General features: G+C 43.1%; 1 protein-coding gene across 26 annotated transcripts in view; it reads left to right on the top strand.

Annotated features, from left to right (window-relative positions):
• Positions 1 to 26,080, top strand: part of GPD2 (glycerol-3-phosphate dehydrogenase 2) — a 240,167-nt gene that overhangs the window by 35,715 nt on the left and 178,372 nt on the right. For 4 of the 26 annotated variants that reach the window (XM_070070844.1, XM_070070857.1, XM_070070862.1 and 1 more), the window contains exons 1-2: positions 24,431 to 24,559; positions 24,660 to 24,803. The exons of 2 other annotated variants lie outside the window; for them this stretch is intronic. The gene's annotated coding sequence lies outside the window, so the exon portion shown is untranslated. Of the gene's footprint in view, positions 1 to 4,822; positions 4,971 to 6,189; positions 6,538 to 6,726; positions 7,187 to 24,094; positions 24,560 to 24,659; positions 24,804 to 26,080 lie in introns of those variants that run through there. 20 more of the 26 variants (XM_008258597.4, XM_070070854.1, XM_070070861.1 and 17 more) reach the window with 10 other exon arrangements.

The following is a 26,080-nucleotide window of genomic DNA, read 5'->3' as shown; positions in this document are numbered from 1 at the left end:
CACTGGCTCCAAATACAGGGGCTGGTGTGCTGCACTCTCTTCAGAGGCTTTCAGGGAGAATCTGTTCTGTGCATTTTCAGTCTCTAGTGGCTGCTGACATTTCTTGGCTTGTGCTGCATTTCTCCAATCACTAACCCCATAATCACATTATCTTCTACTCTTCTGTCTGCATGCAGTCTCCCTATTCCTTTTCTCTTTTAATGATACATACATTTATTTTAGGGCCCACACTGATATTTCTGGGTAATTTTTCATCTTAAGATAGTTAACTTAGGTACAGTACAAAATCCACTCCCTTCCTGGAGTATCGAAAGATATTTTTAGGACACACATTAATTAACATTTACTAGGAAAAAAGGTTTAAATGCCCTGACATCACTTTCTAGCTTCTTATCATGTCAGGGTGTCTCAGGTCTCAGAGATTTGGCAGGAAGGGAATGGGATTATTTATTTACTGTGGCCTAGAGAATTTTAAAATAATATATTTCAGTTAAACTGTAAAACTTCTGTTCAATGGATAGTGCATTAAATTTTTTTTTCCTTATGTTTTAGCCCCTTCCTCCACAGAGAGCTCTTTTAAAAACAAACTTAACTTCTAAGTGAAGGATAACAGAATAGAGATTCTCTACCCCCTTTCATTTTTAGGTTTTGTATGGTGATTTTTGTTGATGGGGGAGGAAAGGAGATTTGCTTTTGAGGCCAAGGTATTTGTTGAGAGAACAGCACCTGTTACCCTCTGGCCTGCACTCCTTGTGTAAAATGCCTTTCTCTTGGCTTGACAGAAATTAGGTCAATGCCTGCATGTTTCAAGGCTGCTTAAGCAAGACACACAATCCTCATTTTAATGCTAATCATGTAGAGACATAAATTCTGTATGTTGCCATTGTTTTGTTTTTGCTGCTCAGAATATTCTTTTAAAAAAATCACATAATAATAGTACAAACATGGTCAAACTTATTTTCACCATGTATTCCTGAGATTTAAGCCACCTCAGGTAACAGGTATTAAGAAGTGGAATTAAACAAATCTCGAGTTTCTTGGACTGGTTACCCTTGGCTCAGTTACCTCTTTGCCTGGAATGACAACGAGTTTTACTTTGAAGAACCCAATTCTCCATTTCGTCTTATTTCCCACATCAGAACTTATTCATGTTCTCGACATGAGTTTCTTGGGACATTTCTGCAAACCCACAATCTTCCTGCTGTTATTAAACAGGAAACTAAGTGCCAGAGACAACATTATTTAGTTTTCATCATCAAGACTTGTAAAAGCTTGTTTTCAGTCCTGCCACATCCTAAGAACAAAGCAGATGCCCATCTGAGGTAGGAGTCCACTTTTCCTACACCCAGAAGACCTTTAAATCTAAATTTCTTGGTACCACTTAATACTGATGCTTTAAGCATTTATTTTAAGAATACTTTCCCAGATTCCTATAAAGCAGAAATAAAATATAAAATACTCATTTAAAAATATATTTAGTATTTTTATTTCATCTTTTCAAGGATCATATATTTTCACCTCATTCTTGATCCAACTCATCGAGAATCACTGACGTGGGAAGATTTTCTGTTGAATATTTTTAGATGTTCATAACTTTGCTATTTTTTTAAAGATTTATTTATTTATTTGAAAGTCAGAGTTACACAGAGAGACGAGAGGCAGAGAAAGAGAGGTCTTCCATCTGATGGTTCACTCCTCAATTGGCCGATCTGAAGCCAGGAGCCAGGAGCTTCTTCCAGGTCCCCCACGAGGTTGCAGGGGCCCAAGGACTTGGGCCATCTTCTACTGCTTTCCCAGGCTATAGCAGAGAGCTGGATGGGAAAAGGAGCAGCCAGGTCTTGAACCAGTGCCTATATGGGATGCTGGCGCTTCAGGCCAGGGTGTTAACCTGCTGCGCCACAGCACTGGCCCCATAACTCTGCTATTAAGAATGCATGTAACAAGTAGGTGGAGACCTGCTAAATGTGCTGTTCTAATTTTAAGATCTCAAAGTGACTGGTCTGGTACTGTTCAAAGATTTAAGATTTTCCTGAATAGCATTGTTAATCTCTTGGAAACTCTTAAGTAGTTTTTAAATTTGTAAGTAGGAAACTTTTGGTCTTTGTTTAATTTTTGGTTAGCTTCTTAGTGTTTGCAACTGTGAATAACAATGGGTAAGAATATAGCATATACAGTACATTCTAATTTATGCTCACTACTTACATGAACCAAAGGTAAAGAAAATAATGGAAGAAATATGTGAACATACAGAGCTCAGAACACAATTCTTTTTTTTTTTTTTTTTTTTATTTTTTGACAGGCAGAGTGGACAGTGAGAGAGAGACAGAGAGAAAGGTCTTCCTTTGCCGTTGGTTCACCCTCCAATGGCCGCCGCTGCAGCCGGCGCACCGTGCTGATCCGATGGCAGGAGCCAGGATCCAGGTGCTTTTCCTGGTCTCCCATGGGGTGCAGGGCCCAAGCACCTGGGCCATCCTCCACTGCACTCCCTGGCCATAGCAGAGAGCTGGCCTGGAAGAGGGGCAACCGGGACAGAATCCGGCGCCCCGACCGGGACTAGAACCCGGTGTGCCGGCGCCGCAAGGTGGAGGATTAGCCTATTGAGCCACGGCGCCGGCTAGAACACAATTCTTTTGGCAAATATTGGACCAGGAGTCAAAATGCCCCTGGCTTGGAGAAGGGAACTGACAATACTGAAACTTTTGTGATATGTTAGGCATTTTACATATATCATTCCATTCAATCCCAGTTTGGCCATATACAAACTATGTTATCTTGGGCATGTTACTTAATAGTGTTGTACCTCAATTTTCCCTTTTGTCAAACAAAATGAAGCAACTTCCTTCTCCTCTCCCCATCGAAAAGATAGAGACAAACCTCATAGATGGTTCTGAGGACTAAAAATTGCATGTTAAGACTAGTGCCTGGCACAAAGTCAACAGTATGTGAATGTTCACTTGTAAGATCCCTCACTGATGAGGATGCGTATCTTGGGAAGTTAGAGAACCACACCATGGCTGAAGAACCTTCAACAGGATGAGTCTGAAGCCCACACCGGGTGCTGGATACCAAGCAGTTCCTCTTTTTAGTCTTATTCTATGTTTAGCGAATTCTGTAACCTTAGGTAAGTCACTTAATACCTCTGAGCCTTTGTTTCATCATTGGTAAAAATACAGGTGTAGAGGTGAAGCACATTTATGGTTCCCTTCAATTCTGATATCCCAAAAATATTTTTATGAGCTTTGATAAACTATGAACACTTACTTGGCTACAGAGAAAACTTCTTTATCTCCAGAAATGGAGAAGAACAAAACCAAGTGGTCTTTTAGGTTGCATTAATGGAAGCTCCCCCTGTTGGGAAGAGTCTACCCCCAGCAGCAGGGTTTAGGATGTCTTAGAAACACTTAGCACTCTCTAGGCTTGGGAAGGGAAGGGCTTCTCAGTGTTTCTGTCCTACTAGGTATAGGTAATCCTGTAAATTCACCAGATAATACTACATAAGCAAGATAACTACGTGATAGGCAAACTCGGGCATTGGTAAGATAGGGGTGAATGAAAAGGGGGAAAACTGCAGATTTTTGTAGCCAAGTGAGAGTGAAAATCCATGACTGTCCTGAAGTTTTCTTAGGCACAGGAGAAAAGAGGTGGCACCAAAGATATTTGACACTGGTAGTCTACAAGAGGGTAAACACAGTTTCATTCCAAATGCTGACTCACGCTTATGATGGCAAGGAGAAACACTTAAGACTGGAACTTCCCTGAGAACTAGGTCTTCAGTAGATTTCCCTCTGCTGAAATAATTCATGTTTTAAACTTGATACGGTCCTTTGCCATAACCCTACTCAGTTTCTTCTCCTTTTAGTTTTAAACCCGTTTATTTGTTTGGCTTTGTTTTAATGCCATGAGCAAAAATGCAGCAGTAGCAAGTGCTTGTTGAGAGAAGAAGTTTTTACAAAATGTTATTTGTGTATCAAGTGTAATAGGTAATTCAGAAGAGCAATTCCTAAATTAATGATATGCTCCATCCCCTCATAAAATTAATAATGGAAGAGAAATTGCTTAGGCACATGGGAAATTGTGCTCCCGTTAGATACTCTAGTCAGCAACTAAACTCTGTCAGTGTTTATGATCTTATTATTATAATAAGAGGAGCAGCTCCATCCTGAGTTTATTGTGACACATGCGCCGACATAGGGAGGTGGAACATTACTTCAGGTATTCACAAATAGCACCTTTTAAAAATATTTTGAAGCATTATCTACTAGGTTAATAAAAAAAAGCACTGCATTTTTATATTTTATTTGCTTTAGACAATACTGATAGAGTAAATAGGGAATAACTTTATTTTAGAAGTTGCTGTTGGATCTTACAGAAGTATCATAAACCTCCACATTTTGAAATGATCTAGTGTTCATTTTTAAAAATTAACTTGTTATATGCTTTAAATAGCTTATGCTCTGAGTTATTAAAAGATAGCAATGTTTTCACCCAGTAAATCAAAGTATCTGCTATACAAAAATTCGCTGTTTTCTTTTATTCAAGGCAATTTTGAGATTAGACATGAGTCTGGAGTGTGGGGAAATATGGGAAATACGGATCAGATGCTGGTTTTATTTTATTTATTTGAAAGGAAGTGTTACAGAGAGGCAGAGAGAGAAAGAGAGAGAGAGAGAGAGAGAGAATCTTCCATTTGCTGGTTCACTCCCCAAATGGCACAATGGCTGAAGCTGGGCCGATCTGAAGCCAGGAGCCAGGAGCTTTCTCTGGGTCTCCCACGTGGGTGCAGGGGCCCAAGGACTTATACCATCTTTTGCTGCTTTCTCAGGTGCATTAGCAGGGAGCTGGACCTGGAGCCGAGCAGCTGGGACCAACTTGGCACCCATTTGGGATGTGGGCACTGTAGGCTGGAGCTTTAACTGTTATGCCACAGTGCCAGCCCCAGAGGCTGGAGGTATTGAGCCAGAAGAGTCAAGGTAAATTGTGGTCTGATCAGCTTCCTTGTTTCTCCTCTTTTACTGGGCTTCCACACACACCTTTTCCATCTGTTCCCTTTCTAAACTCTAGATGCCTGTCTTCCTGCTGCTTTCCTTTGCTTGCTTTGGACCCCAAATACCTCCTCCTGAAAGTCCTACCTCTGTAAGTCAGTCTCAGAGTCTCACAGATCATCATGTGTTATTGATGAGAATGACTCACTTTTGGCCTGGTACCTAGGTGACCAGGACTTGGGGGCAACAGGCATAGTAGGACCGAGAATGAACATTCATTTCAAAACAGTAGAACTTAAACATCTGTTATGATACAGGCACTGCACTTGGCACCCAAGTACCAACGTGGCAGTTGCTTCTCATTTTCCAAGAACTGAACTGTTCTAGAACCGGTGGGAAGGAAATCCAGGACTGGCACCCATTTCAACTAGATTATTCCTTTTGTGGGTAACATGGTATACTTCTGGACAGATGTCTGGGATTTGAGAGAAAAATATGAAAGGCATTGGTCCATTACAAGGGTTCTCAACTTAGACTCTTCTAGGGGAGCTTTCAAACAGTAGCTCTCGAAGTGCAGTGCGCACCATACCTGCCTGAACTATTTGTTAAACCTGCTTTGTCCCAGACCCAGACCCAGACCCAGACCCAAAGGTCGTAGGTGGTGGTGATGCTGTGGGCCTCCATGGCTACACTCAGAACCTTTGAGGGATTTTCTCACGCTACCTTCAGACTGATTCCACAGGCTGGGGATGGAAATCTGGCATCAATAATGTTTTAACATCCATCCACACCTCCATTTTAATCCACCCGTCTCATTTTAATGTGTATTCAAGGCTAAGAACCACTGTTGCATTGGATAGATTCTCTTGGTTTTCTGCAGGAGCTGAGCTTGGGACCTAACAGAGTCCATACATCTTCGTAAATTGCTATAATTCTGCGGTATCTAAGGACATTAAGAGTCGATTAAAACAACCGCTGCGATTTCCAGTCAAACTATTTTGGCTGCCTTCCTTTGGAAGACCTTTCCGACCACCTCCAGGTATTTTCCAATATCACGACAGAAACAATTTATTAGTACAGCACCTAGAAGAAAGGTCTGAAAGAAGCGGGGTCCATTTGAACCCCATCTGCGCCCTCTTAGGGCCCCCTTAGCCCTTGCAGTGGCAACAAGTGTGCTGGGCATGCTCAGTGGGCAGGGTCGGGTTTTGGGGGGGGGTGCAAATGGGAAGCCTGCTGCTCGGCTGCCCGGCTCTGCGCCTCCCCCCACCTGTACGAGGCCGGGCCTGAGGAGCCTGTGCTCAACACCCCAACCCGCCCGGTGCTTGGGCTTGGTCTTCCCAGCGTGTCTCCACGCTGACATTCAGGCGCGGGGTCAGGAGGCCTGGCGCATCTCCAGAGCACGCGCCGTGAGCCCGGGCCAGGGCTCTGGGCTCTGACGGCGAGGTCCCAGGGGTCCACCCGCCTTCTCGACGCGTTTCTAGGCCCAGGGAAGCCGGCGTACCTGGAGGTGCCGACTAGGGGAGGCCAGATTTGGGGGCAGGCGACGAGGCATCAGGTGAGCCAGCGCCGCCGCGTGCAGGCGGGCGAGTGTCTCCCCGCTCCCGGGCAGATGGCGAGGGTGGCCGGCGTGGGGGAGGGCTCAGGACATCAGATACCTCCTCCGGCTTCCCCGGCCCAGCTCAGCCCCGGCTTTCCTGCCCTTGCGCCCGCCAGCTGGCTTAGCGGCGCGCTGCGTCCGCCGCCCGAGGCGAGGGCCTTGGCACCGGCGGTGGCGCGGCCCCACCCGGCAGGCCCCGTGCCCGATGGCCCAGTCTAGTCGCGTTCCCTGGGCAGCCGGGACCTGGCTCGCCCTCCTCCCCACACTAGGCCCGGGTTCCCGCCTCCACTTCCGCGTTTCCCCGCTGGGCCGGAGGCGCCGGGGCCCGAGATCTGCGCGCTGCGTGCGGCTGCCGAGCCGCCGGGGTCGGGGCTCCGCGAGGGAGGAGGCGGCGGCGCGGGAGGAGGAAGTCGCCCGGGAGGCGGGGGCGCGGCGGCGCAGGGCGCTTCGGGTTACACTCGCCCAGCCTGACCCGAGTGACACCCCCGCGCCTAGCTGCGGGCCCCGGGGCCGAGGCTCTGATCCTGGGAGGAGGCAGATTCTGTCCTGGCTGGAGGAAGCTGGTGCTCCCGCCGACCGTCCCCTCGCTCGTGAGGATCAGTGTCAGGTGTGTGCTTCCCGGGAGACCCCCGAATCAGACTCCCTGGGGGGAGTGATCCCTCTCTGACCCCGCTCGTCTTCTGGGATTCCGGTGGTGCTGTGGGTGGTGGCGGGAAGCTGGGGAAGGATTTCGAATTTCCCCCTCATCGACAGAAGATGGGCTGATTCTTACCTACGGTTTAGCTGTTTCTGTTTTGAGGTGTAATCGATTCGCAGCACACTCAGTACAGTGGCGAGAGTTGGTGTTTCATTCAAAGTTTGCGCAAACTTTTTAGTTTGTCCTGATGAGAAGCAGTGTTGCTCTCTTCTGAAGCGAGGATGGGAACGGCTCTGAAATGGAGCTGAAGCTTTCAAGAAACTCAGATGCTTGAATGTGACAGTCCCCGTAGGAAATGGAAGGTGCACACTGATGAACTTGAGTCAGCCTCCATTCCCCACGTAGTGACTTCTACCAGCAAAAGTAGGTTTGCAGAGCATTCTTTGGTAGGAGGGTGCAGCTGGGTGAAATAAACTCTGCTCCTAGACTGGCTTTCAGCGTATGCAGAGGAGTTGCTGCTTCCTGAGACTGCCTTCCTCAAGAGTCGCAAAGTACTTTAGAGATTATCATGAAGTGTAAGTGTTCTGAGTAGCCCAAATTACTCAACTCATTAGCAATATCATAGGAAGCAGCTAATTTAGTGAACTTGTGTAAGTGAGAGAAAGCGGTTGGTATGTTCCACCGAGTCTGTATTGCTTCAAACAACTGTGTGTTGTGTTTGCTCCAAATCAAGAGATGTGAAGTTTTTTGTTTGAATAGGAATGGTTAATAATAACAGCCATTCTGGGCAGAGACACTTGTTGGTAGCTAATGTCCATTCTAGTCTTTGCGCCCTACAGTTCCAACTGGCCATGATACTCCTGTGAGAGACAGGCGCCTTGGCCAGTGGATACTATGTGGGGTCTCCTGGTGAACCCTGTGTTGTGGACAGCTGCGTTATATATGTCAAATCACAAAACTCCCTTGGTTTTTATCAAATCAACTCTTCGTATAATGTAGGAATAGCTTAGTGAGTAAGGGACAAAAGATGGGCTTTTTGGGTTGAGAATCCACATTGCTGGCACAATCCATTCTGATAGCTCAGACAGTCACTTTCTTTTGTAAGGAAATTCTAAGCAGCATTACAAGTACTTCCTTTCCCTTCCCTTTGATTTTTTACAAGATGCATTGGCTTGGTTCAGTAACTGACAACAAGGCCACAGTGTTTCCAGTTTTCAGTGGGTTCTACTTTCTCTCCCCAATTTAGTTTCCATAGCTGCTTGGTCTCATTGCAGATACTTTAAAAGATTAGATCACCATTGCACACAAATCATATTTGGAAGCTGTTACAACTCTGAAATTATCCTGTTTAGGTATTTGTTCAATATCAGTTCTGTAAGAATAGGGTGTGGCCTGTGTTGCATGCTTTCAAGTCTTATGTCTACAGTGGTGACGGCCTTGTTAAAAAAGCTCAATATTTTCTCAATGAGTGACTGAATGTGGAACAAACTCCAACTGAATCTATCAGGAAAGGGGGGCAGGGGCTTTGAATCTAGGTAACCTACTTAAACTCAGTTGTTTTATTGGCAAAATATGGATAATGCCAGATATAACACAATAAAATGACTAGGGGTATATCTGGAAGGTGGTAGGTAAACTTCCAAATATTATCTTCCTTCCTTATTTTTTTCTGTCTTTTTCAAAATGGAAACTTTGGGCGAAAAATATAACTATCTAGGGTAATTTAATTTTGCATGTTTTGCATGGGTTATCCAGTCTTTTGTGCCTTTCAATTTGGGGTGTGTTTGTGGGGACAGGGGGAGCAGAGGGAGTAGGGGACAGTGGCAGCTGTGGTTATTAGAGAAGACAAAACAATTTTCACATCAGTGTCTAATTTCTCCTTTTTATTTTTTGAATGTGATGAGTGTTCTACCTAGGTTTTCTAAAACTTGATTCTCTCTACCTGTCAACACCCAGACTTACAGGGCTATCCTAAGTGCAGAAACAACACTTTAAAGAGAGCACTGCATGTTAAATATATGTACCACTTAGTTTCTTACATGAAGTGCAGGCTTGTGTAGCATTAGATAGTGGTAAGTGCTAGATAAATAAAAAGTATGGTTGTCCTTTTTTGAGAAGCTTAGAGTTTAACAAGATAAAAGATATACATGTAAAACAATTGGGGACCCACACATAAGATCAAGATCTTAGACATATACCCAGTGGCTGGATATTGGCAATAACTGTTATGATTCTGGAAGGCAGAGGTTATCATAGGCTCAAGTCATTGTAGACAACTTGGTGGTGAAGGAAAATGTCAATTTAGTAACAGAGAGATTTATATTTTGCTGAAGATTATAGCAAAAGAAGATCATCCTTGTTTGAAGAATGGTTGCTATTTTGTACTTCAAAATATTTTGAAAAACCCAACACAACTGTGTACTTTTTTTTTTTTTTTTTTTTTTTTTTACAGGCAGAGTTAGACAGAGAGAGAGACAGAGAGAAAAATCTTCCTTCTGTTGGTTCACTCCCCTAATGGCCGCTATGGCCGGCACTGCGCTGATCTGAAGCCAGGAGCCTGGTGCTTCCTCCTGGTCTCCCATGTGGGTGCAGGGACCCAAGCACTTGGGCCATCCTCCGCTGCCCTCCTGGGCCACAGCAAAGAGCTGGACTGGAAGAGAAGCAACTGGGACTAGTACCTGGCGTCTCAACCAGGACTAGAACCCCGGGTGCCGGTGCTGCAGGTAAAGGATTAGCCAAGTGAGCCACAGTGCCGGCCAAGAATTGTGTACTTTTAAAAATATTTCTATTGAAAACTATATGGGAAATCTTCATTAAAATTCTGGAAGAATACAGAACAGCATTTTTCACTGTGTCTCTGAAGTTTAATACTGGATTAGTGTTAAAAATTGTAACTCTTTATTCTTGTCACTTTTAACACACTTACTTGGAAATATGTCCGATGGCTTGCCTATTAGCTGAATATCAGGGGAAAATTAATAATCATCCAGGATTTTTAAATAAGTAATCATTCAGGATTGTTATTTGGAGAGAGAGAAAGGAACTGAATGTAACTGAACTAAGAAGTTATTATCAGGGCCGCTGTGGCGTAGCTGGTAAGGCCTGCAGTGCTGGCATCCCATATGGGTGCCCATATGGCTGCTCCACTTTCAATCCAACTCTCTGCTATGGCCTGGGAAGGCAGTGGAGGATGGCCCAACTCCTTGGACCCCTGCACCCACATGCAAGACTCGGAAGAAGCTCCTGGCTTCTGACTTAGGATTGGCTCAACTCCAGCTGTTGCAACCAAATGGGTAGTGAACCAGCGGATGGAAGACCTCTCTCACTCTCTCTACCTCTGCCTCTCTGTAACTCTGCCTTTTGAATAAATAAATGTTTTTAAAAATTTAAAGAAAGAAGCTATTATCAGAGTAAGTTTCAGTTGTCCATCAAAATACTTAGATAATTCTAACATGTCTTATCAGATTTGAGATAAGAAGAAAACTTGGAAGTGGTGCATTAGTGGAAGAAGAAATTAGTAATGGACATGCTTTACATTCCCTTGTTGTAGAATTACTGACGTCATGGGTGAAAGAAATGTCAGGAGGGAGAGAAAATCAGATTCAACTCTAAGTAAGGACAAGGGCCAAGGTGCTGTGTGCCAGGAAATCTCTGGCAACCTGATAACAGACCTCCTCCTGTGACCAGGAATTGATCTCCAAATCTTTAAGAAGAAGGAAGCAAGAAATGCCAATGGTTTGAATACCTGAGGAGGTTTAGATTGTGATAGTGGTCAGAGTTTGTCCAAAGCCTGAATGGGGCCGGTTTTTTTTTCTTGTTCTTGTTTTTGAGGTGTCTTTTTGTTTTGTATTTCTTACATGTAATATCTGTGCTCACTTTTCAGTTGAGAATTTTATGTTTATTTTTTAAAAAAATATTTATTTATTTATTTGAAACATAGAGTTACAGAGAGGGAGAGGCAGCAAGAGAGACAGAGAAAGAGAGAGAGAGATCTTCCATCTGCTGGTTCACTCCCCAAATGACCACAATGGCCGCTGGCTGGGCCAGGCTGAAGACAGGAGCCAGGAGCTTCATCTGGATCTCTCACATGGATTCAAGGGCCCAAGCACTTGAGCCATCTTCTGCTGCTTTCCCAGGCACATTAGTAGGGAGCTGCATCAGAAGTGGAACAGCCAGGACTCAAACTGGTGCCCATATGGGATACCAGCCCTGCAGGCAGTGACTTTATCTGCTATACCACAGAGCCGGTCCCTATTGATTTCTTAGAATCAAATTTCTGAGGTGTATGCTAAAACATAGTTTGTGGTTTTAATTATGTAAGGTTTAGTTCTATTTTTTCATTAAAATTAGTGGGAAGAAATAATTAATGGAAGATGTCTACTTCTCAACTAAAATTTCTTTGTCATTGTGCATTAATAAGAAATATATCTTTTTTTTTTTTTTTTTTTTTTTTTTTTTTGACAGGCAGAGTGGACAGTGAGAGAGAGAGACAGAGAGAAAGGTCTTCCTTTGCCGTTGGTTCACCCTCCAATGGCCGCCGCGGCCGGCGCACCGCGCTGATCCGATGGCAGGAGCCAGGAGCCAGGTGCTTTTCCTGGTCTCCCATGGGGTGCAGGGCCCAAGCACCTGGGCCATCCTCCACTGCACTCCCTGGCCACAGCAGAGGGCTGGCCTGGAAGAGGGGCAACCGGGACAGAATCCGGCGCCCCGACCGGGACTAGAAGCCGGTGTGCCGGCGCCACTAGGCGGAGGATTAGCCTAGTGAGCCGCAGCGCCTGCCAAGAAATATATCTTCTTCATTGGTTTCCTGACACAAGAACTTCTAAAATCCTTGGAATTTCTGGAGTGATGGTTATCTCGTTGAATGCTAATGAGATTTCATGTAATGAGATTCTTGGTGGGCTCCTGGACAGCTTTTGGGTGGGGGCTGGTTGCCAGATGACCCAATTATGTCATTAGAGGATTGGAATTTCAGCCCTACCCCTGACCTATGGGGAAGGGGCTGGAGATTGAGCCAATCACCAATGCTCAATAATTTAATCAATCCTAGCTGTGTGATGGAGCCTACATAAAATCTCTAAATTATGAAGTTCAGAAATTTTCTGATTTGGTGAGCTCATGGAGTTGCTGGAGAGATGGCATGACCACAGAGGACGTGGAAGGCCCTCACCCTCCCCCCCGTATCTCTACCAGTGTAACTCTTCATGTGGTTATTCATCTGTATCCTTTATAATATTCTTATAAGAAACTGGTAAAGATAGGTTGCCCTGAATTTCATAGCTGGTATCACAAATTGACGAACATGAGGAGGGTGGTAATGGCAATCCCCAACTTGTAGCTAAGTCGGAGAGAAATGCGAGCAATCTAGAGACCCACTACTTGGAACTGGTGTCTGAAGTGGGAGTTTTACGAAAATGAAATTGTTGTGAGTAGAGGAGTCATTTTTCTTTAGAATATGAATACAGCCGTAAGACATTATTTGGGGACATCTTTCAATTTTTCAGGCCAAATAAAATAATTACGGATGTGCTTTATTTTCCAACAGTGAAATACTGTGAAAGTGTGAATACTTTTTGGACAATGACTTAAATTTAGATTTTTGAGCTTTAAAAACAAGTATCAGTGCTTTCTAAGATTTTCTTTTGTTTAATTCTATTCTGTGCTCTTCTTCAGTATTGGCTTTAATTTCTTAATCTTGGCATGCTAGGAATGACAGTAAAGGAAGCAACTGTAACATGGCAAGTTGAATAGTATGTAGGTTCACATCTTTGTCAGTAAGTTAGTAATTTTAGTTGTATTTTAATATGACTGTTATTTATTTATTTATTTTTGACAGGCAGAGTTAGACAGTGAGAGAGGGAGGCAGCAAGAAAGGTCTTCCTTCTGTTGATTCACCCCCCAAATGGCTGCTACGGCCAGCGTGCAGCACTGATCCAAAGCCAGGAGCCTGGTGCTTCCTCCTGGTCTCCCATGCGGGTGCAGGGCCCAAGGACTTGGGGCATCCTCCACTGCACTCCCGGGCCACGCATAAAGCTGGACTGGAAGAGGAGCAACCAGGACAGAATCCAGTGTCCCAACCGGGACTAGAACCTGGGGTACCGGTGCCGCAGGCGGAGGATTAGCCTAGTGAGCCGCGGTGCCCACCGAGCTTTGGAGTCTTTAAATAGGATTACATCTCCTGTGGAATTTCACATTCGGCTGCTCACATATCTTGTTCTGTAAAAAAGTTTTAGCATATTGAAAAAACAAGTCCCACAAAGTATAACAGAAGCTATTTTCTGAAAGTGAGATTACTAGAAGCTGCTACTGTCATAGACATCACCTCTGAGTATGGCTTGTGGCACTGGGGTGACATGCTTAGAAATCTTTATTACCTACTTACCTAGTCTGAAGTAGTCTTCAGATGGCAGGACACATAGGAGGTACAAAAGTTTATGTTTAAATAAACATTTTAGGAAAATTTTGGTGAAGAATTTATGCCATTATTTCAATAAAATGTAAAAACATAATAAGATTCTAAATGCAGTGCTTCGAAGATGATAAAAATAACGTAGTTCAGAGTACTAGATTCTCAAAAGCTCTTTTCCTCTGATTCTGAGTAATGAAAGGATGTTGTGTTTTGTTATGATAATGCCCAAACTACTTTGATCATGGCACTGGCTGCTCCACCCTTCCATGAATTCCTTTGCCCTGTTGGATTAAGTTTTAAATATGTTATGGAAGTCATTGACTTTTCTAATCTTGTCCTGATATTGAAGTTCTGTCCTCATCTGTGCTGTGACCCAGCCACATGAGGCTAATTGGTATCCTCTCAATGTATTCTTTCTGCCACTTCTATGCAAATGCCCTTGCTTCTATTTTACCTTTTGAAATCCTACTGATCCTTAAAGGCTGTGAACACTGGCTGCCAATTTCATGAGGCTTTCTTTCATTGCCCTGTGTTTTGTACATTTCCTAAAACCTTCAATTACTCTTTTGATGCTGTACATCAAAATACTCCTTAAATACTCCTATTTACTATGATTTTTGGAAAATGTACATTATTTCATTTCCTGTAGAAGATCATGCAGAGCAGGTGCTGGGTCTTACACAATGTTATAGACCTCACATGCTTAACCCAAGTGCCCTGCAGGTGGGTGACACCCAGTACATGGTTGCTGAGTGCATGACTCTCTCTTCATTCAGTCATCCTGTAATTACTCAAGAATTAAGTGATAGTAATGGGTTGGGTGTGGTTGAACAGCAGATAACACAGATGTATTACACGTAATCAATTTAACTGTGTCCTCTAAGCTTTATCTCATCTGTTTAAAATTTTAATAATTTATTTTCTAATTGGAGAGAAACACAGACAGACACATACACACACAAAGAAAGATAGAGAGGGCTCTCTCCCATCCATTGATTCACTCTTCAAATGCTCACAAGACTTGTGGCTGAGCTGGCATTGAAGGGGTGGGGGAAATTAAGGGTGAAGGGCTGGTAATTCAGTCAAGGTCTCTCATGTGGGTAGTAGGAACCTAATCGCTTGAACTTTCAATGCTTCCTCTTCGAGTCCAACTTAGTAGGAGATTGGATTCAGGAGCTGGAGCCAGAATTCGAACTCAGCTACTCCTCTGGGATGTGACTAGGCTACCCCTGGGTAACCACTAGGTTGAACATCCATCCTAATCTTTTTCTCTTTTTAGGCCTAAAATGTTTTCTCTGTAAACGTTTGGCAGTTTTAAGTTTTGGAAGATATTTAGGAGAGAAAAGGAAATGACAGGCTGCAAACCAACATTTTATAAGCAATTCTTGAAGGAAATCAAAGCAAGAATCTACAGATGAGGAGGTACCTTAAAGTCTACCAAGGGCTCCTAGGCTTCCTTCCTTTCTCTGATCTCCTCCCCTCTCTGGGTTTCCTTTCTCTCAGCCTTTCCTCATGTAGCATTCATATTCAGAGGGCACTGTGTTTCTTACATCTCCCTCCAGGCTTATGCTTGTAGGATCCATCACAACAAGTATATTTTCATGTTTTCTTTCATTATGCTGCCCCCCCATTTCAATTTACCATTAATTAGTTTGGATACTTATCTAAAAAATATAGGTTCATAAAATCTATTTATGAATTTTGTTATTCTCTTAAATTTGAAAGATAGTGAGACAGAGAGAGAGTAAGAGAGAGAGAGAGAGAGAGAGGAAAGAGAGAGATTGATCTTCCATCTGCTGGTTCACTCTCCAAATGCCTGCAACAGCCAGGGCTGGGCCTGGCTGAAGCTTGAAGCAAAAAACCTCAATCAAGGTTTCCCACATGAATGGTAGGGACCATCACCTGCTGAGCCATCACCTGCTGCCTACCAAGGTGTACATTTCAGTAGAAAGCTGGATTGGAAATAGGGTAGGCAAGACTGAAACCAGACACTCCAATATGGAATACAGGGAGCCCAAGTGGTGATTTAAACACTATGTCAAACTCATGACCAATTGTCACAAAATTGTAAAACAGAAAAGAGCTTAGAGGTTTATCTATACTTGGTCTTTTTATTATTAATAATAAGTATTTATTAAGTAATTGGCGTTTGCTTTGATACAGTGCTGAGCACTTCGCATTCATTATGTCATTGTCAGCAGTGAACTCTGTCATCAGTGGGCAAATGGAGGCCCAGAGAAGCTAAAGGCCTCCATCAAAGCCGTTTAGTTATTTTGTTGTATGGTAGAAAGGTGGAAAGAAATAATATAATCAAAAGACATGTCTATTCCTATTTATGTGATGTATTTTCTGATTTTTGTCACTTTGTATCCCACTGATGCCTTTTGTCACTTATATTTCCTAATACTTACTCTGTGGCTCAGCATTTTCCACTAACAATACTGAAGGTGTTCAGAGAGTTGAATTCATAGTAGTGTGCCTGTCCAAAAACATGTTGCTTTTCATTTGCCTGATAGGAACCCAAGATATTGTTAAAAACATCTTAGTCTTAATGGATGTAGAAATAGCCTGCAACTTGATATAAATCTGCTTTTTCTAGTCCTATAGCTGGGTTTGTGATTGCTACTGGAAAAATTAAAACAACCATTGAAAATGTAGTCACAGATTCACCTTCTCCAGCCTTGGCCACAGGCAGTTCTTTTACTTGTTTCTAGATAGCACGTTTTCCCAGTTCTCACCACAGTTTTCACTGAAGGTTTACTCCACCCGTGTATCTCTTTATCTAAAGATGACTGTTAGTGGTTAGGGCAGACTAAACTTAAAAGAGAAGACCTGAAATAGATACAAGCTCAATTACAACTTATTTCCTGCTTATGTCATAGTTTTGCTTGGTGCGTAGCTTTCTTTACCTATGATTCAGGTACCCTGGCTCTTTTTATTTTATGACTCAGCCGTCCCTTAGAGCTTTATTTTCAACTGCAACCAACTGGTGGAAGGTGAAAGGAAAGAAGCATATCCACTTTCCAAGTGTTTAGTCTGAAATAGCATTTTGTGTTATTTTTCTACGTCCTCACCTTCCATTCACGCACTGATGTTGGATATCTGGCTTTGACCTCAGATGAATCTGTTCTTATGAGTATTGGTATCCTCTTGAGTGGTAAATCAGTGAGGTCTGGTTACTTGAAATTTCTGTGACTGCACATTCCCTCTCTTATGAAGTTAGGCTATTGTAACACCTTTTTCTTCTTTTGTAGTACGTCTTACAGGTCTTTTTTGCAGGATTTTCCCCTGAGTGTGGGAGTTCTTAGCATCTGTCCGTACTTCACTATCTTTTCTCTGTAGATGATCTTTGCACCGGGTTTATCCATGTCCTTGATTTTATTAATTCCCAAACTAACATCTCTAACCAGATTTTTCCCTGACCTCAGAGTCAGTGGATGTTTCCCCTTGGATATCCTATAGTCAAGGACTCATCATGTCTTCCTCTTCCTGTCCATGCAATTTTTCCTCTCATTGAAGAGTACCATCATCTTTTCTTTTTTTAAATTATATTTATTTATTTTTTTAAAAATTTGGCACATAAACAATGTGGTGTTCCTTTTTATATTTATTTATTTATTTTGAAAGAGTTACACTGAGAGAAAAGGAGAGGCACAGAAGAGAGAGAGAAAGAGAGAGAGAGAGAGAGAGGTCTTCCCTCCACTGGTTCACTCCCCAGTTGGTTGCAACAGCTGGAGCTGAGCCAATCCAAAGCTAGGAGCCAGGAGCTTCTTCTGGGTCTCCCACGCGGGTGCAGGGGCCCAAGGACTTGGGTCATCTTCTGCTGCTTTCCCAGGCCATAGCAGAGAGCTGGATCGGAAGTGCAGCAGCCGGGACTCAAACCGGCACCCATATGGGATGCCAGTGCTGCAGGCGGAGGCTTTACCCGTACGCCACAGCGCCAGCCCCTCATCATCTTTTCTGTTACTTATGTCATCCACTCAATTGTTAAGTTAATCAATCACAAACATATGCCTATCATTTTTCTTTTTTTGTAAATTTATTTATTTATTTGAAAGGCAGAGTTACAGAGAGGTAGAGACAGGCAGACAGAGAGAGAGAGAGAGAGAGAGAGAGAGTATCTTCCATCTGCTGGCTCACTCCCAAAGTGGCTACAATGTCCTAAGCTGGGCCAGTCTGAAGCCAGGAGCCCGGAGCTTTTTCCATGTCTCCCACATGGGTGCAGGGGCCCAAGGATTTGGCCTATCCTTCACTGCTTTCCCAGGATGTTAGCAGGGAGCTGGATCAGAAGTGGAGCAGCTGGAACTTAACCTGTGTCCATTTTGGATGCTGGTGCTGCAGGCAGCAGCTTCACCCACTACATCACAGTGCCTACTGTTTTTCTATAAGTTAAGGTATTAGTGGTATACAAAACAGGCACAGGTAGAGTTTGTGTAGTTTGCATTCTCGAGTGTGTGTTGGAGTGGGACCCGATAATAACCACTACAAATCAATGAGACATACAAAATGGCGGGAGCTGTGTGATTCTGGTGGATTGGGATTGTATGAGAAAGCCTCTCTGAGGAGCTGGCATTTGAACCTGCTCCTGAGTGACCAGAGGAACTGGCCTTGCAAAGATGAGGTGCGCAGCATTCCAGGCAGAAGAGAGCTGGTGCCAAAAGCCGAAGTGTACTCTTGAAGAACTTGATAGACAGGAGGCAAATAAAGCTCAGACCTAGTGGGCGTGAGTGGGAGGTGTCTGTATTGGCTTCCTAGGGCCACTGCATCAGATTACCACAAGTGTGGTAGCTTCCAACAGCAGAAATGGATCTCACATGGTTTGAGAAACCAGAAAACTGAAGTCAGTTTCACCGCACCAAAATCAAGCAGGTGCCCTCCCTCCTGAGGGGAATCTGTTCCTTGCCCCTTAGAGACTCTCTGATGAATTCTGGCATTTTGCTTCTGTGGTCACAGTGCCCTTCTATCTTCTGTATGTGTCAAAGTCTATATCTACTCCCATCTTATAAGGCTATAAAGTTACTGTGCTTAGGGCCCATCCTAGTAACTCGAGAAATTTCTCCTCTCTTCCATCCACTGGTTCACTACCCAGATGGCTGCAATGGCCAGGATTGGGCTAGGCCAAAGCCAGGAGCATGGAACTCCATCCAATTCTCCTTCATGGCTGGCCTTGGCCCAAGGACTTGGGCCATCCTCTGCTGCTTTTTCCAAGCCATAAGCCAGGAGCTGGATAGGAAGTGGAGCAGCTGGGATACCATATGGCACCCATATGGGATGCTGGTGTCACAGGTGCTGCCTTTACCTGCTATGCCACAAACACCCCCCCACCCCCACTTTGGTTTTCTTATAAGCTAACACTCACAGGTTCTGAGCATTAGGATATGAATATCTTCTGGGTGCTATTACTCAGTTTACCACAATGTTCAAGAGAAGCTTTCAAAAGGAGCAAGGACTAGATAGATCTTGTAAGGCTGTATGCAAAATAAGACATTTAGATTTCATGACAGGGTGGTGGAAGCCATTGGAAGATTATATGCAAGTGAGTGAAACAGTGTGATTTTTCTGTTTAAGCAGTGTCTCACAATTTTTTCTATTATACCCTTTGAAGAAGAAAAACTAAAATAATTAATCAAAAATCTAAGTTAATTTCTCCCAAACTTGAGAGTATTCCTTAAATACTAAGAAATATGATTTTGTTGGGTAGAGTGGGATGTGAAAGGGCTAAAGTTTCATTATAATGTACTTTTTTTCACCTGCCAAAAACTATTGTGGGTAATATTGCTTCCAGTTGGAATGCATACCATCAAAAACGGTTCTGGCTGTTAGATGTTGGTAGAATTATGGGAAGTAGAGGAAGAATGATTGGAAGCAGGATTCCAGTTGAGAGTCTGAGAAACTGCCATCCTATGGATAAGCACTGTGTTAAAGATAGAAAGAAGTGGATAGATTCAAGATATGTATTTTGAGATAGAGTTGGGAGACTAAATTTGCCGAAAAATTAATAATATTGAGGGAAGAAAGAAGAATCAAAACAAAGGCTTAGGATTTTTATTGGGCCATTTACTGAGAAAGGGAGAATTGAGAGAGAAGCAGACTTGACAGAAAATAGAAAATATCCTATTATGCTTATATCAAGTTTGAAGTATTTTTGGGAAGACAACTGTTAGATGATTGGATGAATGGAGTTTGTAGTCTGAGAGAGGTATTGGCTGAAGGTGCAGAGTGAGGAATTATTTGCATTTGGTTTCTATTTGATACTGGAAGGAGTTATTATAGAGAATGCATAAATAGAGAAGAGGACCATTAGCACAATTAATACATCGAGGAACAGGGAGGATGGGAACAAAACCAGAAGAGCATGGTATCTAAAGCTCAGAGTTCAGCATGTTTTAAAAAGGAGATGGTTTTCTGTTTCAAGTTGGGACTATGTTTGGTGAAATTAGATCATTTGTAATTTTAACAATCTGATGTATTGTTCAAGTAGAGAGGCTGAGACAAAAGCTTATTGGAGTGAGTTGCGGAAGTTTCAGTGGTGCTTGCTGGTCTAAAGACTTTTTGCTGTGGAGGGAAGCAGAATAAAAGAATAGTTCTTGGAAGGGGAATAGTCCTTTGACAAAGAGGTTTTTGGTAGAACTAGAGGATTACAGAATGTGTTTCTAGGCCGGCAGAGTAATTAAGTAGAGAAGAGAAGCTGATGAAAAGCAAGAGAAAGTGATGAACAAGTGCAGGGGTAAAAGTCCTGCGGCACCAGGAAAAGCGGAGAGCCCAGGCACCAATGGAAGGGTTGTTCATGACTAGCAACAGGGTATTCTCAGTATACGGAAGGACTGCAGAGAGAATGGGTGTAGAACTTACAGGTTGTGACTTCTGTGATGTGAAGGTGGAGTTCTTACCTCATTGCTTCTACTTTCCCAGTAAAGTGTGATGATGCTGAGGTGGGGAGGGGTGAAACAGGTTTGGGAAGAGATTTGAAATGGTTGTTTTGAAACATCCTGGGCAAATGTAATAGGACTGCTGACCAGTATGCATGGCTGCCTCCCAGGGTCTAGATTAGCAGAAGCTGGAATGGGAAGCAGAGCTGGGATTCAAACCCAGGAACTCTCAATCTGGGAAATGGGGTATGGAATGCTGGCATCCTGAGTGGTGTCTTAACCACTGCACCAAATGTCTGGCCCCCTAAAGCCATAAATTTAAGCTGAGACCTGTTGTGATTGTTTGTTTGTTTCCTTAGCTGTTTGGGTAGAGGTATGGAGAAGGCAGATCATTGAGCATAACCTTTTGTCTAATTTTAAGGGAACAAAGAAACGGGAAGAGAAGAGCAAGGGAGTTAAAGAGAAATTATGTGTGACCTTTACCCTGAACTGGGCAGGAAGGGAAGTGTCAGAGAATGAAACAAATAGTGGGGTCAAAAGATTGGAGAGCCTCTCTCTGTCTCTCTCTCTCTCACTGTCCACTCTGCCTGTCAAAAAAAAAAAAAAAAAAAAAAAAAAGATTGGAGAGCCTGCCACTGCCAAGATGGAAATACCAAAGTAAAGGGGGTAGAAGAAAAGATGGTGTTGATAGTGTGGATTGCTTGAAGCTGAAGTCCCAGGGGCTGGTGCCAGTAATCAGGTTACCCCTGTCACAGGTTATGATAAGAGAGGGTGACTGAGAGGGAGTCAAAGAAAGGATCCTCAAAGGGGAGGTGGTTGAAGAACTGGGTTTCCATGCATGAGTAGAAGACAACCAGTGTGAAGACGGAGAGGAAATTAGAAAGGGAAGTAGTGCTAAGATCTTAAGTAAATGAGAGAAAAACAATAGTAATGGGTCATTGGGAGCAAAAAGGATCATGGCTGGTGACCTTCAAAATGGGTAAGATTTTTAAAAGAGGAGAGAGGAAAAATTGAAAAGTAAACTAGAGAGACACTTAACCAACTTCCAGATTGGGGGGTCTGGGGGATATGAATAGGCTTGTTATTTAAAGTATTTAACAACTCAGATGGAATGGGAACCACAGGTGCAGCTGTTGAATCAGGATCAGGGTCCTGTGAGCCTTTTGTAGAGCTGGGCATTAACTTTGTATTCACTTGATCGTAGGAGAGTCCCAGGAAAGGGGCTTGTCATCAGTTGGCTCAGAGATATTTTGAGGTTTTACGAATTTATACAGCCTTCCTTATTTATACTGACTGAAAGATACACTGACTCTCCCCCTCCCAGGAAAGGATGCTGGGAAAACAGTGTTCTGAAGGTTCATTCAGTCTTCCGCCTTCAGGTTAAATTTTACTTTCTCTATGTTTTCAGAGTTTCACGTTGGTGAAAAGAACATTTGGAGAAGAGAACATAATAGAAATTGCTGGGGATGGGTTTTGCTTTTCAGAGGGCAGACTAGCAGGAAAGAGGCCCAGGACGGTGAGCAACAGGGTGGACTGGGCTTCTGGAGGTGACTGAGGTCAAGGACACTGTGGAACAAGCTGGGGTTTGTCCTGGCAATGTCTTGAGGGAAGCTGAGTGGGGACAATGTGGCAACTCCTGTTGATGGGTGGCCAAGGGTAAGCAAAAGCCTTCTCAGAGTATCAGTAGCCCCAGGTCACCTCCTGAAGATTTGGTGGCCAAGTGGATTTCAAAGACCTGCTCAGGGGACTGCTTTTAGGTGACCAGCAGCACAAAGTGCTCTTAAGGCCTCTTCTCAACTACAACAGTAGTGCAAGCCTTGGGGGGAGGAGCCTTGTGTTTGGAGAAGCTGAGGGCTGCTGCTTCTAGAGACCTCTTAGCAATCCTCCCTCCAAAGCATGGTTGAGCTCTGTGGTTTCCCCTTCATTGTTACAGTCATTGTCTCAGTGTGAACCATCACGAGTTTGTGTCTGGATGGGTACACTCAGCCTCCTGATTTTCTTGCTCACAGACTCATGTCCTATCAGTTACTCTCCCAACACTGCTTCAGTGAATGGGCTGGGGTTGGAGGAATGTTCTTTTAAATTCAAATGTGATTCCATATGGTCCTGCTAGGAATGTTATGAAGATTAATATAACATACTAGTATATAAATTGACTAGCAAAGTTCTCCTAACATAATATAGCCAGCAAAAGCCTGAAAGTCTGGTTTAACACATCTCTTGCCTCCTGGGCAAAGTCCGTATTCCTTTGAGTGGTGTGGACTTCCGGCAGTTTACTCCACTTTGTCCATTCACTCTCCTCACTTCCTCCCTTGTGACTGCTCAGACCAACCTGAGCTTTAGTCACGGTACAGTATGACACCCCTAGTTCTTGAAAATACCACGTTCCCCCATGCCATCCTTTGCTCGTAGTCACTTTGGGGCTGGTGAACTTTCAGTATTACAGTTAGATGGTATTTATGGGTTTCTTAAACTTATCTGATGATATTTCCTTCCTCCTTTTCCCTCTAGGGGAAATTACTTCCTTAGCCCTTTGTCCAGACCTTATTTGTATCACTTGTATTTGTTTGAGAATTTTCTCTAAGTTATGAGTTCCTTAAAGGCAGAAATCCATAAATGAGTAACTTTTACTAACTCACAGTAGATGCTTAATAAATGTTTGTTGAATAAATAAACATCAATGCGTATTTGAGTTTACATAGGAGCATTCTTTTGTGAAATATAAATTATATTTTGTATGTCCTTTCTTTTCATCTTTTTAACACAGGACCGTTTTCTGATGGAGTAGAGGTTGAATGTAGAGAATGAATGTAGAAAAAAATTTGTGTCTATATAGCTAGCTTTTATTAACTGACTGACTTTTTTCATGACTACAAATTTAGTTGTCTAGTTTTAAATTTTAACATTTTTAATATTTTTCCACATGCGTTTCACATGTAGATATACACAGAAATGTACACACTATTTTATCTTGAAAACAGGGGTATTAATATCCTTTTCCCCTCGGACTGACTTTTGTTATGTGAGTTATCCAGGGATTTTGCTTTCTGTTGTCATTGTTTTATGCTGAGTTGTAATCATTAACTTTTTCAGTGATAAACCAAAGAAGTACAACCAAACAAATGTGGTTTTCTGATATGTTTGATTAAGATTGTTTGGACATTTTCCAGTACCCACTTATAACTGCAGGGTCAGCCTGTGGAGCCTTCTGAAACCATGGTTAAAAGTCCAGTTACTTTTAAGTGTCTTCAAACCTTGGTTTCCGTCATCCAATGTGAATTAACTATGCATTACAAAGCACTGAGATAATGTAAATCAGACATACGCAATATGAATGTAGAAGAGTGGAAGGGCAGATGTGAAGTGAGTGGGCAGGCGTGAGTCATTCTTAGTGCAGATGGCTAGGGAGTGGTGGTCAGGGGAGGGCAAAGGTGGATGGGGGTGGTGTGCGTGCCTGTGGGGAGTGAAGGGAACTGTATGGTATGGGTCAGCTGTTTGTAGGCTGCAACAGACTGCTGGCCTGGGGTTGACATGCTCTGAGTGAGTGAGAAAGCAAGACGCATTTTGGTACATAAGATGGGGCCACTGTTCCTAGGTCTTGCTTTGAGGTCAGCCAAAGTCACTCTGAGTGTTTTTATAATCATGAGATCAGGGTGTCATCCTAGAAGTATCTCCAATTCCTTAATTCGTAGAGTTGGCTGCTTTGGTGACTTTTTTTTTTTTTTTAATTTTATCTTAGTATTTTTCTGTAAGGTGGATGTTGTTTAGAGTTTGTGATGGAGCCAGAAAGCAACTCCCCAACTTCTCTGAAGCATAAAGCAGCACCAGGAAGTACTGTACTGAATAGAGGAAAAAAATAAACTCTCAAAAAACAACACTACTCTTGAGGGCACATTTGTCCTAGTGACTTGAGTTAAATCAGGCCACAAACCTTTGATCAGGCTTTTTGCAGGGAATGTTTTAAACGTGCCAACTAGCTGAGCTGCTGGAGGGAGAGGCATGCACACTGGACTCCATGTGATTCAAGCCTGTGAAAGTCTGCAGCTTTGCTGACCTCTGTGACAGGTAACTTGTGGCCTAGAGTTAGATCTCTGTTAGACGTTTGACTTTAAAGGGATTTATTTTGAAAGAACACCCCACAAATAGCAGTATCCGTTCTCTTTAGGAGAATGTTTATTTTGGAGACAGATGCAAGAGAGATGCCGGAAGGTGCTTGCCCCATTGTTCCAGCAGGGAAGTGATGGCAGTTGTTCCCCCAACCTGGTATACTTGGTTCCTCACAGTAAAGTGCTGGTGAAGCCAAAGCAAGGTGGGTGACTTTTGGGTGGGCTGCTTTTGTGCTTTTCTCTGACTACAGTCTTCTGTATCACCCTGATTGTGCACTGCAAATGTGAGCCACGTGTGGCAACTTCAGAGCTTATTGTAGGTACCTAATGTTATGTTATACATTAGCAGTAAAAGTCCTTGATAGCAGAATCATTTTTAATTGATATTTTTATTTTTTAAAATTTATTATTTATTTATTTGAGTGGACAGAGTTGGGGGGCCAAGAGAGAGAATTACCATCCGCTGTCTTACTCCCCAAGTGTCTGCAACAGTCGGGGCTGGAGTGAGGTTGAAGCTGGGAGCTGGGAACACCATCTGTGTCCCCTATATGGATGACAGGAAGTCAGCCACCTAAGGCATCACCACTTCTCCCAGGACCTACACAGTAGGAAGTTGGAGTCAGGAGATGGAGCTGGGAGCTGGGAATTGAACCCAGGCATTCTGAGGTAGGAGGTAGGTATCTCAACTTCTAGGTTAAATGTTTGCCCCAGCAGATGCATTTCTAGACTTTATTTACATTATCTCAGATTCGCAATATAACTTATCACATAGATGAGATTTTATTGATGAGGAAATTACAGCTCAAGTCACACAGCTAGTAAGTGGCTAAGTTGGAGTTTAGTCCAGGGCTCTTTTGATCACCTTTCTCCTGTAGTCAATGTTCTACTGAGGGTTCATTCTTGTTATTTAAATATGCCAAGAATAACACGCTGTGAGTAGCAGGATCCTGGCTGTGCTTAGAGGAGTTGGTGTGTTCCTGCAGTAAGCAGTGAATTGTCGTAAGTTGGGGAAAGAGGGGATGTTGGCCTCCATGTAGGATGGGCTTTTCTTTCTGTGTATTTGTGGGCTTCCTTCAGGGCATAGCACAGTAGAGGGACCCCCCTGGGTGTGCTGTTGACTGAAGAGATTCTATTCTTGTGAACTTGAATGCTGGAGAACACTCAATTCTAGGAAGTTTGGTCAGCTTTGCAGTCGCTGATTTGATTTCTTATGTGAAATGTTAAATCCCTGAGCGGATTTAAGGCTGGTTTAAGTGCGGTTTAACTTAAATAGTTATTGTGTATAATGCTCAAGGCAGATTCATTCTAGTCAGGGTGGAGACTCTAGGTTCTTCAAAATAAGGTAGATAATTCAGTGACATTTTCTGCTTCTTGCTTCAAGATTCCTCATAAATTGTAAAGGTAAACTGTCCTTTTCCTTTCTCCATACGAGTCTTTTCTTCATTAAAGATAAGAAAGTTGTATAAAAGGAAAATCACTC

The sequence above is a fragment of the Oryctolagus cuniculus genome, chromosome 3, assembly GCF_964237555.1.
Source record: "Oryctolagus cuniculus chromosome 3, mOryCun1.1, whole genome shotgun sequence".
Classification (NCBI taxonomy): Eukaryota; Metazoa; Chordata; class Mammalia; order Lagomorpha; family Leporidae; genus Oryctolagus; species Oryctolagus cuniculus.
Note: the sequence above shows the minus strand (reverse complement) of the source record. Positions and strands in the feature narration are given on the sequence as shown.